At 40.6% G+C, this 11,253-nt stretch overlaps 1 long non-coding RNA gene across 1 annotated transcript; it reads left to right on the top strand.

Moving 5' to 3' along the window:
* Positions 1 to 1,104: 1,104 nt before the first annotated feature.
* On the top strand, positions 1,105 to 4,572 carry LOC108167020 (uncharacterized). Its single transcript, XR_014091370.1, has 4 exons — positions 1,105 to 1,321; positions 1,390 to 1,557; positions 3,638 to 3,707; positions 4,357 to 4,572. It is a non-coding gene; the product is annotated as an uncharacterized LOC108167020 (long non-coding RNA).
* The last annotated feature ends 6,681 nt before the right edge of the window (positions 4,573 to 11,253 follow it).

The following is an 11,253-nucleotide window of genomic DNA, read 5'->3' on the forward strand; positions in this document are numbered from 1 at the left end:
TGTAAAAATTACATACAATTACCACCTGGGCCTTTTTATTTCAATATGGATGGATGGATTTGTTTAGGTCTTTTTTCACTGCTTACATCTAGAGCTGGACAATAAATCAATAATATATATATAGGGATAGACACGTGATCAATATCAACAAGTTACACGTCTGCTAGAATATTCAATATTCAATAAATAGAGTATTCACTGAACTCTGATCCAGAACCGTACAGCATTCTGGGGGATGTAGGCAGGTGAGAAGACTAGTCGCTCAGTTTGTCACAGCCAGCTAAGCTAGGTTGGCGGAACCAACTCTCACTCATTGGTTACCTAGCAACTCACTTATTCTGTGGTTACCTAGCAACAACTTGATGAGTAACTGGCACAGCAGCAGTTTAAGGTTTTGCCACTGTCGCTCAACTGCTTAAAAATTAAAAACAGCAATGGCGTGAAGTGAAAACTGGATAAAAGACGAGAAGCCAGTTGGACATTATTTCAGATATTTAAAACAAAAACTTAATCAATAATTATCTATCGATTTCTTCTTTTGCTCATCTGGACATGCATCAAAATAAAAGGAAAATCCAACAGCTGTTTTTATAATGAGCACATTGAGGAAAAAGAAAATAAAAGCAATCAGATATGAAGTATCTATGGATCCCTTAGCAGCGCGACGTCACGTTTGCAAGCTGCCGCCCCAAACTCCCTGCTGGGGGGCAAAAAGCCGCTGGCTGACGATGACTGCCACCGGTTTAAATTATCAATAAAACGCGCTAAATCTTAAATGTATGCCTGATATATAAAAGGAAAAGGGATGCAGTGCTTTGCTACTAACTGTCGACATAAGCTAAGTTACCTCTAAAGGTTAGGAAAAAGTTTTAATTAAGAAAAAAAGAGTGAGAGGGAAGTAGCTCAGTTATGCTAGCTTGACTTTGATGACCTCGACATGTAGATGTGATGTGGAATTTGGTGTTTTGGTTCAGTTGAAAAATAATAAAAAAGGTGACCTAAAAACCAACTCGGATCAGATCAGGTGTTTAAATTAGCTAAATTAGCTAATAGCAGCTAATCACAGAATGTGGTTCTGTTTTTTGTGTGGGAAATGTTTGAGTGTTTTTTTTGGTGTTGCATCTTGAGACATTGAATGGCCTTGTTGCCAGTTGCCATGACCAACAAGTCTGCGTGTAGTGCAGCACTGTGCTAAATTAATAACGCCCGTGTCTCCAGGTTTGATTTTTGTAGCGGTAGAACAATCTGCTGCGTCAGAGCGTAGAAAGAATCCATCACTGATGTAAACAATAACATGCAAGGGTCCCCATGAAGGCTGCAGGTAAATACAGATTAAAATTGATCTAATTAGGGTTTCACATTACTAAGAAGATGTTTGCTGTGTTTAAGGAGTGCCGGTTTGTGATCCTCTAGGCGAGTCTCAGTGTGAGGTTTGGACCAGTTGGCCACAGATGAGTCTCAAGCCCCCAACCCATCTGGAGCCACCTTGGAGATGAAGCAAAAAAACCTGGAGCGTGTCCATCTCTTGGCAGAGCCGGTCCGACTCCGTACATACAAGTGCGATTGTCTCTAATCCTACCAAAGAATTAATTGGTTAATTGGATCAATTAGATGTCCCAATAGGTTCTGATGACGTGCGGTAGGCGAATCAAATGGGTGCAAGTCAATATTTGAAGCGACTGTGTGGTTGTTGTAAGCAGGTTGTCGAATGTTGAGAGGTATTTGCATCTTCATTATGTGTTATTGGGGCAATTTCTGACAAATTCTAAATGTTATTTAAAATTCGTCTAACTTAAATCATGCGGGCAATTTTTCACGTTTGCGTCACTCGACGCATTATGCAGTGCTTGTTTTCGGAGACAGAAGAACTATTTTCATGAGTTATGGCATTTGCAGAATCTCAAAGATCGAGCTGCTGTTTTTCTTCCTTCAAGCCAGTTTTAAATGGAGCCAAACTGCACGGCTTTAAAGGCACATTCATCAAAAAGCGGAGTGCGCTGCAGATGCTGCCACTTTTTCTTTTTAGGAAAAAAAAAAAAAAAGATTGCAAGTAGAATTATGGCTTTTCATCAGCCGATAAATTTCACTTGTGATTAATTGCAACGCTCACTTTTGGGATCACTTCTGCACAAAAGAGCATTTCTGCTTTGTAAAATTCATATAAAAGAAATGCAAATCAATGGTGTTCTTGGCACCAAACATATGCTGCCACAATGCCAACAAGCCTGCCCCTGACAACCCCAGCTGGGGGCTTGTAAGACTTGCTCTTGGCACAGGACGTTTTTTTCCACCCGCTTTGCAAATGATCACCAATTAATACGAACAGCATCCAATTCTAATTTTGCACCTGGTAAGATTGTGAGTGTCTTCTAAAGCTCTTCTAAGCTATCGATATAAATGACTCCCTTTTGGGGGGGAAAAATAAAAACGATGGCAAAAGTCCATAACTGGGAATCAAAAAGGGACGAGTCAGAAAGGTGCTCAGCTGTTTGAAACATGGAGTTTTTGACTCAAAATGTTCGATTTTACACCTTTTCTAAAACAAAATTCCACTTTTTAATGCCCCTTTGCGTTAAAACTTTGAGAATAAGGGCATGTTTATCACTTGGTAATGCAGCAGCATCCATCCATGTGATGAATCCCACACACTCCCTAAAAAATACAGACAATTCAAAAGCATCGCACGTCACTAATTGCTCATCAGAGTCTCCTAGCGTCTCTCTGTCTTCTTTCTCCCTCCATCTCTCACTCTGAAATTGATACTCGCCATACGACTTATGATGGATAGGAAGCTTTAATGAGCTCTTACAAGCAATTAAGTAATCAAGAAGCCCTGCTGCTGTGCGCTGGAGCTAGCAGGAGCGGTGACAAACGGAGAACCATCAGCTGGGTAATCAGCGTAGGACACAGTCACCGCTGCTAGCCACTCCCTGACAGAGGGGCCAGATTGTCCTGTTACGCCTGGAAAAATAGTCCCTGAACTTTACGACTCAGACCTTATCAGGTTTGAGGCTCTTAGTATGAAGAGTTTGGCAGGAGGACTTGAGAGAGCACAGATGAAGAAAGTGCAACTTCTGGGTCATGAGCGACACGATTATTGAGCCACAAGAGATTTAGTGAAGGGGAACGATCAGCAGCGGAAGCAGATTCAAGTCAATCCTCATTAGGTTAATTAAGATAAATGACTGTGCCATGAAAAATCCCCCCAAAATAAACCAGAGGATACAGTATAAATAATCTAAATGCTCATAAATCATCAGATTCCTTCGTGCGTTAAAGTATAAACTCCTCACTCTGGTCATTTATTCAACTTATTGAATCCTGGTTAAACAATTCAGCATTAAAGTTTATTTTTATAGCATTTTTACAGCACAAAGTTCAACAAAACAGGTAGACAAATGTTAAAACAAGAAAGAAAATTAAAATTGATTTTTTAAAAAGCTATAAATATATTTAAAAAATAATAAAACAAATTAAAAACAAGACATACTTAATTTCAGTTCCAGCAATTTCCCAAAATTGCTGGAATTGGAATTTTAAGGGGAAAATTACTTCGGTTTTCATATTCATAAAGTTTATGCACAATTACATCTAATTTCTGTAGCTATGGATGTAAAACTTTCATAATTTATTGCAGGTACAGCAGACAGGCTTTAAATGTGGAACCTGAGAAGCGTCACAGCAGAGCCAGATGGACACGGACCAAAGTGAGGCGTAAACTTTAATATCCTTTAAAGTCTTTTATGTTCATTTTATATTAGACAAAGTTTTTGATCAATAATTTAGAAGATCAAATTTACAAACACCAATAATCAGATTTCTTTAAAAAGTCATTGCTGTGTTTTCTGTAATTTATTTAGAGTTGAAGTAAAACTGAGTTGATATTTTCACTGACGTAGAATCAACAAGCATTTATCGCCCTGCTTTAGAGGAGATACCAGACGGGTTTTTGAACAGCTGCTAAGAAAACTTAACCTTAAAGTTAAAAGCCTTTGACTAGACCATCTAACACGTGTCAAACTCAAGGCCTGTGAATCCGACCCGCCACAGCTGGTAAAGATAAAAATCCAAATTATTTCATGCTCCATCCTCGTTTTCTCTGATATTTACACTTCTGATGGATTGTTAGCTTCATTCCACTACCAAGATTATTGAATTGCAGTTTGTAATTTCTGAGAAGAACTAAATTAGGTTTGGGTATGTTATTTTACACTTACACTTCGGGAAACCCTGGTTTTAAACTTCCTCCCTGAACTTTGTGGTTAGAATCATCTGAGACACATCAAACGACACATCAGTGACTTTTAAAGGCCACAACTGCATTGAATTTTAGACTTTTTTTATCGTTTTGCTCAGCGGTTTGAGCTCCTCGCCTGTGATAAACAGTCGGTGTTGTGACGAGGAAGATGAAGTCTATCTGCAAGATCTGCGCTCCGTGCTCACCTGGGGCGTCTGAGATGGCGGGCTCCGTGTTCACAGCTCGGCGTTCTCACCCATCCACAGCATGTTGGGCGCCCCGGGGCAGAACGACACCTCTCCCACACTCTCCTGAATAATTCTGCCCCAACCATACGTCTTGTGTCTTTTTTTTTTATCTCTTTGCAGGCCCTGAGATAATACGTTTCACATTGCAAATCAAATATGTTGCTTATTAATGGGGCGACTTTGGCGAACGCTACCTGCAGAAATGCCGGAGGGGGGAGCTAGAAGAGAGAGGGACGCCGACATTGTGGTGGTGTGTTCTCTCTCCTCTCTCTCTGTTTCTCTGAGAACAGGATAAAACAGCTGAGGGTGCAGATTTTTCATTGCTAAACTGGCACACACTGGAGTGCTCACATGCACTGTATGGAAATAAGAAGAGCCAGGGTGTGGCGGGTGGCTATGCTGGAAAATTAGCGAGACATAAAGTATTTTTTTTCTGGTTTCAGTGGGCCGCTGAAAGCACCAACACAAACAAAGCCTCGTGTTTGGGTGGCAACAATGACAACAGTGCCAGTTATTTTCATTAACTACCATCTGGCTCATTATATTCCTCCCTATTCAGACATGGGCCCATGCTCTGTACACTTTGTTTCTTTCATGAAATTATCTGAGAAACGCACAGAGAAGCTGTCGACGTCTGCATGTGGAAACGCAGAGCGAAGCCGCGCCGTGCCGCTAACTTGGCGTCATTTCCTCGGATTCCGTACAGATTGCACCGGCTAATTATGATCTAATAACTGGCAGACTGTCTGTTTCAATATTATTACAGGAAGAGTAGGTTAAATGAATAGCTCATCATCTGCCCCCTGTATCAGTCATGTTGTTTTAATGATCATAATTCCACCATTAAATCTTAATAATATGTCAAGATCATAAGGGAGACATGTCAATTTGGGGGCTTCAATGAGAATTAAGCCAAGGATTGCCGAAGTTGAGCCTGTTTTTTCTTTCCTGGAGAGGCCTGATTTCGTTAGCCGTGTCCTCACACAGCAGCAGCAGCGCAACAGAACCAGAGCTGTTTCTCAGTCAATCTGATATCCGAGTAATTAATTTCTAATCTCTGATTGATGTGTTGATGCTGAACCGGAAAGAAGCAGGGGTAAATGTTGCTAGCGCCAACATTCTCCAAGCACATATTTTACATTCAAGCCATGAGATTCTATTCAGGAAGATTAATCACTTAAAGGAAACAAACAAAACCATTTCACACGCAAAAAACAACTGTTAGGTGCATGGTGAGCTATACATAAACTAATTTAAACATTTTCAAAACTTTAAAGGTGGCCTGTTATGCGTCCTTGAACAGGGTAGGATATGTCCATCCATCCATCCATCCATCCATCCATCCATCCATCCATCCATCCATCCATCCATCCATCCATCCATCCATCCATCCATCCATCCATCCATCCATCCATCCATCCATCCATCCATCCATCCATCCATCCATCCATCCATCCATCCATCCATCCATCCATCCATCCATTTTCTTTACACCCTTATCCCTAGTGGGGTCAGGAGGTGCTGGTTCCTCTCCAGCTAACGTTCCGGGCGAGAGGCGGGGTCACCTGGACAGGTTGCCAGTATGTTGCAGGGCGGGTAGGATATGTTTACGGGTTAAATGCATTTTTTACACAAACTCTTTCTTAGATAAAGAGATTTTAGTTTGCTCAGTTCTAACTATTTTGACCACCTTTTTTGCCGCCACTGGCCACACCCCTCAGCTCAATGTTTACGTTTGTAATCTCTTCGAAAAGCAGAAGTAGAGCCTCCTGGACAACCAACAAGAACACAGCAAGTGGGTTCTGGATTGTAAGTCAACAACAAAACACTTTTCCAGCAGCCATTGTGCAGCGCATACAGCGGTGAAACTAATGGAACAAATGTGCTGGAGCTCAGCTTGGGTTGCTAGGTGACAGGCTGAGGTTGCTAGGTGACGGGTAGTGCCTGCTGATTTGTGACATTAAATTCCAGAGAGTTTTCAAACTCATTTCCAAGACACCAAAAAACTTGAACTTATTGCCATTGGAAGTGGCAATAGGTGTTTTTTTTAAGTGCCTGGGTTGTTTTCAGAAGGAGTAGAAACCCAAATGGAAGTACAAAAACATGCAAAATGTGAATTTTATGTAGTAGATGACTTTAAAGCATTTACTAAGAAGGTTTATAGTTGGACTTCTATCTCCATGTTTTTGTTTTTTGGGAACAGAGAGATTGGAAAGACAAGAATAAATCATACAGAATTATTAAGTTTTGATTTTAAGTGAAAATATTTAAATATATATTACATGTACAATATGGACAAAAACCCGTGTACAGGTATTTCCACACAGAATTGCCAGACTGAAGATCAAACTATTGAACAGTTTGCTTTCTACTCCTCAACCCAGATCTGGAGAAAACCCAAACACTGATGGGAAAACAAGTCAGACTCCACACAGAGATGATGTACTTTTTATAAGAAACTCATTTCTAATAAAACTTTGTATTTAAGTTCAAAACATTGTTTTTGGAATTAAAACGCACCAAAAGAAAAATAAATGCAGGAGGATAATAACTTCTAAGAAGTCTCTTTGGTTCATCTGTTGGAGTCTCAGGCACACTGGACTTTGAAATCAAGCCAAGAACCTCCAGAATAGATGCTTTTTTGGATGGACTTCTAAACTCTCAACAGGACTTCGCCGCTTTGAGGCAGTAACCTGTCTTCTAATTACTGATCCCTCAAGGATTTTTGCTTCTTGAGGCAAAGTCCCGTCCAAGAAAAAGCTGCTGGAGAAAAGAGAAAGTGTGGCGAAAGAAACGAAAAGGGGAAATCTGATGGCAGTGATGAAACAGGAGGGAGTTTGAATAAGACAATGGCTCTGTGAAAGAGTCACACCAAGTAAACATCGGCAGTTCAATGCGGTGGCGACTCGTTCTGGCTCGAAACAAAAACGACTCTGGGGCCATCAATCTAAATCCACTGGGCGTCCGAAGGCGGCAGCAAATGAATGTGTGTGTGGCTGCGTGCAGAGTGGTGTGTGTGGCAGTGCAGTGACTGGGTGTACCCTGCCCCGAGGTCCCTGCCCTGGTCAGACATGTATATATATCAGTGGGTGTGAATGAGTGCATTGAAGGGTGGCTTGCTGGGGAGTTAGTGAAAGAGCATTGTTTAGATGTTAAACACCCAATGAATGTATTGATGGACAGTCTGTGTACATTGAATCTAAATTGGACTGGAGTTCAACTGACAAAGTCTATGTATAGTAAGATCACCATGACATCGATCGATTTGTTTCTGTACAGGTTTTAAAAGGTGCATTCACACCAGTCTGCTTTAATCGAGCCCTTATTCATTTATCTAGAAAGTTTGATTGGTTTATGGAAGTGTGAATATGCAAAAAAAAAGGAACTCTGGACCGCCTACAAACCAATGTTTAAATAAACTCTGTTGGGGTTTGAATGCGTATGTGAATGAAAAGTAAACAAGACTCTCCGAAATCAGGAAGTGGACTATGAAGCAGGGCATTTTGGGTAAATACAACCAAAACAAAGGTGCGGGTTTAGCGTTAGCAGGAGAAATGGGTCATAATCTTTCACCAAAGACAAATGAGAAATCCTAAATCCACTCTTCATTTCTGTTCACATTTTGTGAAGAAGGAAGTTGTGCTCATGTTTTCTTTAAATGTTTTTGTGCCGTTTCGTTCAGTGGTTCTTGGTGCAGCGCCACCGCAGGCGAGGAGGGGAACAGCTTTTTCTAAGAGTTTGGTTCATTTGACACAGTGCAGTATGAAAGTGAACCACACCAGCTGAAAATGTTACAAATGTTGCAACTTTGGTCCCAAATCAAACAGAGTCTTCAGGTTGTATACATTGGAATACAATGTGTTCCAATGGATGAACACACTGGAATTAAAAGACTGTGGTATTTCCCCATTTGTGATTTTAATGGTTCTGACTGAGTGTGACCACTACAAGTCTTTTACTACAAACCAATACATCAGGAACTGAAGAATCTATTGGTGAAACATTTTTAATGAACAACATAAAAAGTCTAATTGTCCATAGTTCATCCTGGTTTTAAGCCATTTGTGACGCCTTTGTTACTGCTAAGTTGGTGGGTAGCACAGAGTGACCAGTTTCAGTGGTAATCCAGAATATTTTCTTCATAACGTCAAAGAGCCATCATGTGAGTGGTGAAAACACAAAGTCTGGTATTTTTTCCAGTTTTATAAAATACTGATGATTTGTGAAGTTCAACAACATCTTCAAGATGTGAACATTATTTTTCAGGCACATAGTGCCATTTTATATTTATAAAACTCCTACTGTTTCTGAAAGGAAGTCGTCGCAACATTCCTCCTCTATTAACCCTTTAGCAACGTTTTTACTGAGAAGTGGCTCGCATTATGATCTCAGTTCCACCAGGTGTTTGCTAACTGCGACTAGTTAGTCTGAAGGAGCTCAGAGGGGGTTTGCTCTGTTAGGCTACAAAGTTAGTAAACTGCAGCTTGAAGGAGGAGCTTCGTCACTGAAGGCGGAGCTTGGTCCACCCAGTTGTTTTGCGCAGCTGAATGGTTGCCATGGAGATTAACGGATTACTCAAACATGCATGAAAGAATCGAGGCGACACTCCAGGTTTGTTTTTGATGAGAGAATAACATTATAACATGATGTAAAGCATAAAAAAGCTGATTTTACATAATACTGCCCCTTTAAAAAAATCCTGTGGGTCAGTGTAAAATAATGTAAATAAAAAGTGATAAAAAGACTATCTTTCCATCTATGCACAAAAACCCATACTGCTGTTGAAGTGGCCACCTAAAATAGAGCGCTGGCAAAAATAACAATGTCGTTCCACATGCTCTAATGCCAGTTGATCAATAGTAATTACCTACCTGTGGACTTGGCCAGCGGAGCTTCGGTTGCCCCTGGGGGTTTCACTGGAGACGGCTCACAATCCAGTCCCAGGTAACTCCGTAGGACAGACCTTTTAATTGCTTTGTTCGCTGTGAGTAATTGAGGGTTGGAGCACGTTTGCCACGAGGAGTGTGACTTCACTTGGCCTCCGTCTAATTAATCCCGTCACACAAGCCTTCTGCCTTTAATTTTCACTTTGCACACGGCATCGTGAGGTGCGAATACAACTGGAAATATAAGTTGGTAACTGTATACGGCATGCTGAGCCAGATGCACTACACATGCAGCCATATGGGTAGACAGGGAAGTGTTTGTGTGTTTTTTATTTCTTTCTGTGTGGAGGAACATATTGCCAGACATCATTTTAGCACAGCAACTGTCCCACTGCTCTGATTTGATCTCATTTACACACCAGACCCAAATCAGATCCGCGGAACTGTATCAATATGGTTTCATTAGCATACTGATTCATCAGCTGGTTAATTAGACAAATTTCCTATAGACTGATTATGCCTCCTGGACCTCTTGGTGTGAAGACGTATAGAGTGCATTAGTAATTTAATTATTCTCTCAAACAAGGCGGGCTTTGAGTTTTTTTCTCATATTATTCAACCAAAGTCAAACTGTTTAGAAATGTGCATAAAGGGAAAAGGGAACAAAAAACATCTGTTATGCTTTTAATGAAACGCTCACAGAGCTAACGCCACACTTTCATGCAAACAGCCTCTGTGAACAACAACGTTACAGTTTCCATCCAGGAGTTATTAACCATTCGCCTTTTTGTTTTAGGACGTATTTAGTGAAGAACCGTCCAAATACATGTAATATAAATACATGTTTTTGTCTCCTGCAGGTACAAAAACTGAAGGTTTGTTAAAGAGAAATATCTGAGCGTATATCTGCATGAAGAACAGTGACAAACTCTGGACCAATCAGACAAACATGGCCGCCAAGGCTGAGGGGAGGATTTTAGTGTTTGTGCTGGAGCGACCAATGCTAAGCTAACTAACAGCTAAGACATAAAAACTATCCCTAACAAGTTACAGGCATAACTAAGCTTTAGAGACCGACCAGTGTCGAGTCCAGCATGCGGATCCCTCTCTGAGATCAAAATGATGCCATTTTCGTCACGTGTCAATGAGAACCGATCTCAGCTCTTCGAATGAAGCACGCCGGGGCTTAAACGGCTCTGGATGGCTAAACTGCCTGAACCAGTTCTCGATGTTGCAGCTGCGACATTTTGTTGTTGTTTGTCCTCAGCCTCATGCCGTCCGTCTCTTCTCATCACAACCCGATGGCGAACCTTTCGTCTCCGTCTCTGTGTTATCCTGATGTGTGATTTGTCTGATTTTAATTAGTGTTTTTATTTAGAGCAGCAGTATATTGTCATTTCTCCAGAGAAAGAGCAATACCTTTCCTTTCTCTAATCTTAGATTAGCTTGTATATAAAGTTAGGTAATAACTAGTTATATTTACTCAGCTACATTTACTTGAGTAACTTTTTGAACAAATTTACTGTTAGCAGTAATTTTACTACGCTGTACTTTTTACTTTTACTTGAGTAAAAACATGCTGAAGTAGTGCTACTCTTACTTGAATGCAATTGTTGGGTTCTCTACCAACCTCTGCTCTTTGGTTACCTAGCAACTCATTCATTCTGTGGTTACCTAGCAACAAATGAGTGAGTAACTTGCGCAGCAGCAGTTTGAGGTTTTGCCACCGTGACTCAGAACTGCTTAAAAATAAAAACTGGATAAAAGAGGAAAGGTCGTGCCACCAGCTTTGACTTATTTTATTTATTTAATTACTGATGTCGACTGATATGAAATGACATCTGTTTTAGAAAAATTATGTTTCTGTCAGGTTGGTCAGAAG

Source organism: Poecilia reticulata, chromosome 16 (assembly GCF_904066995.2).
Source record: "Poecilia reticulata chromosome 16, P_reticulata-male-v2, whole genome shotgun sequence".
Lineage (NCBI taxonomy): Eukaryota > Metazoa > Chordata > Actinopteri > Cyprinodontiformes > Poeciliidae > Poecilia > Poecilia reticulata.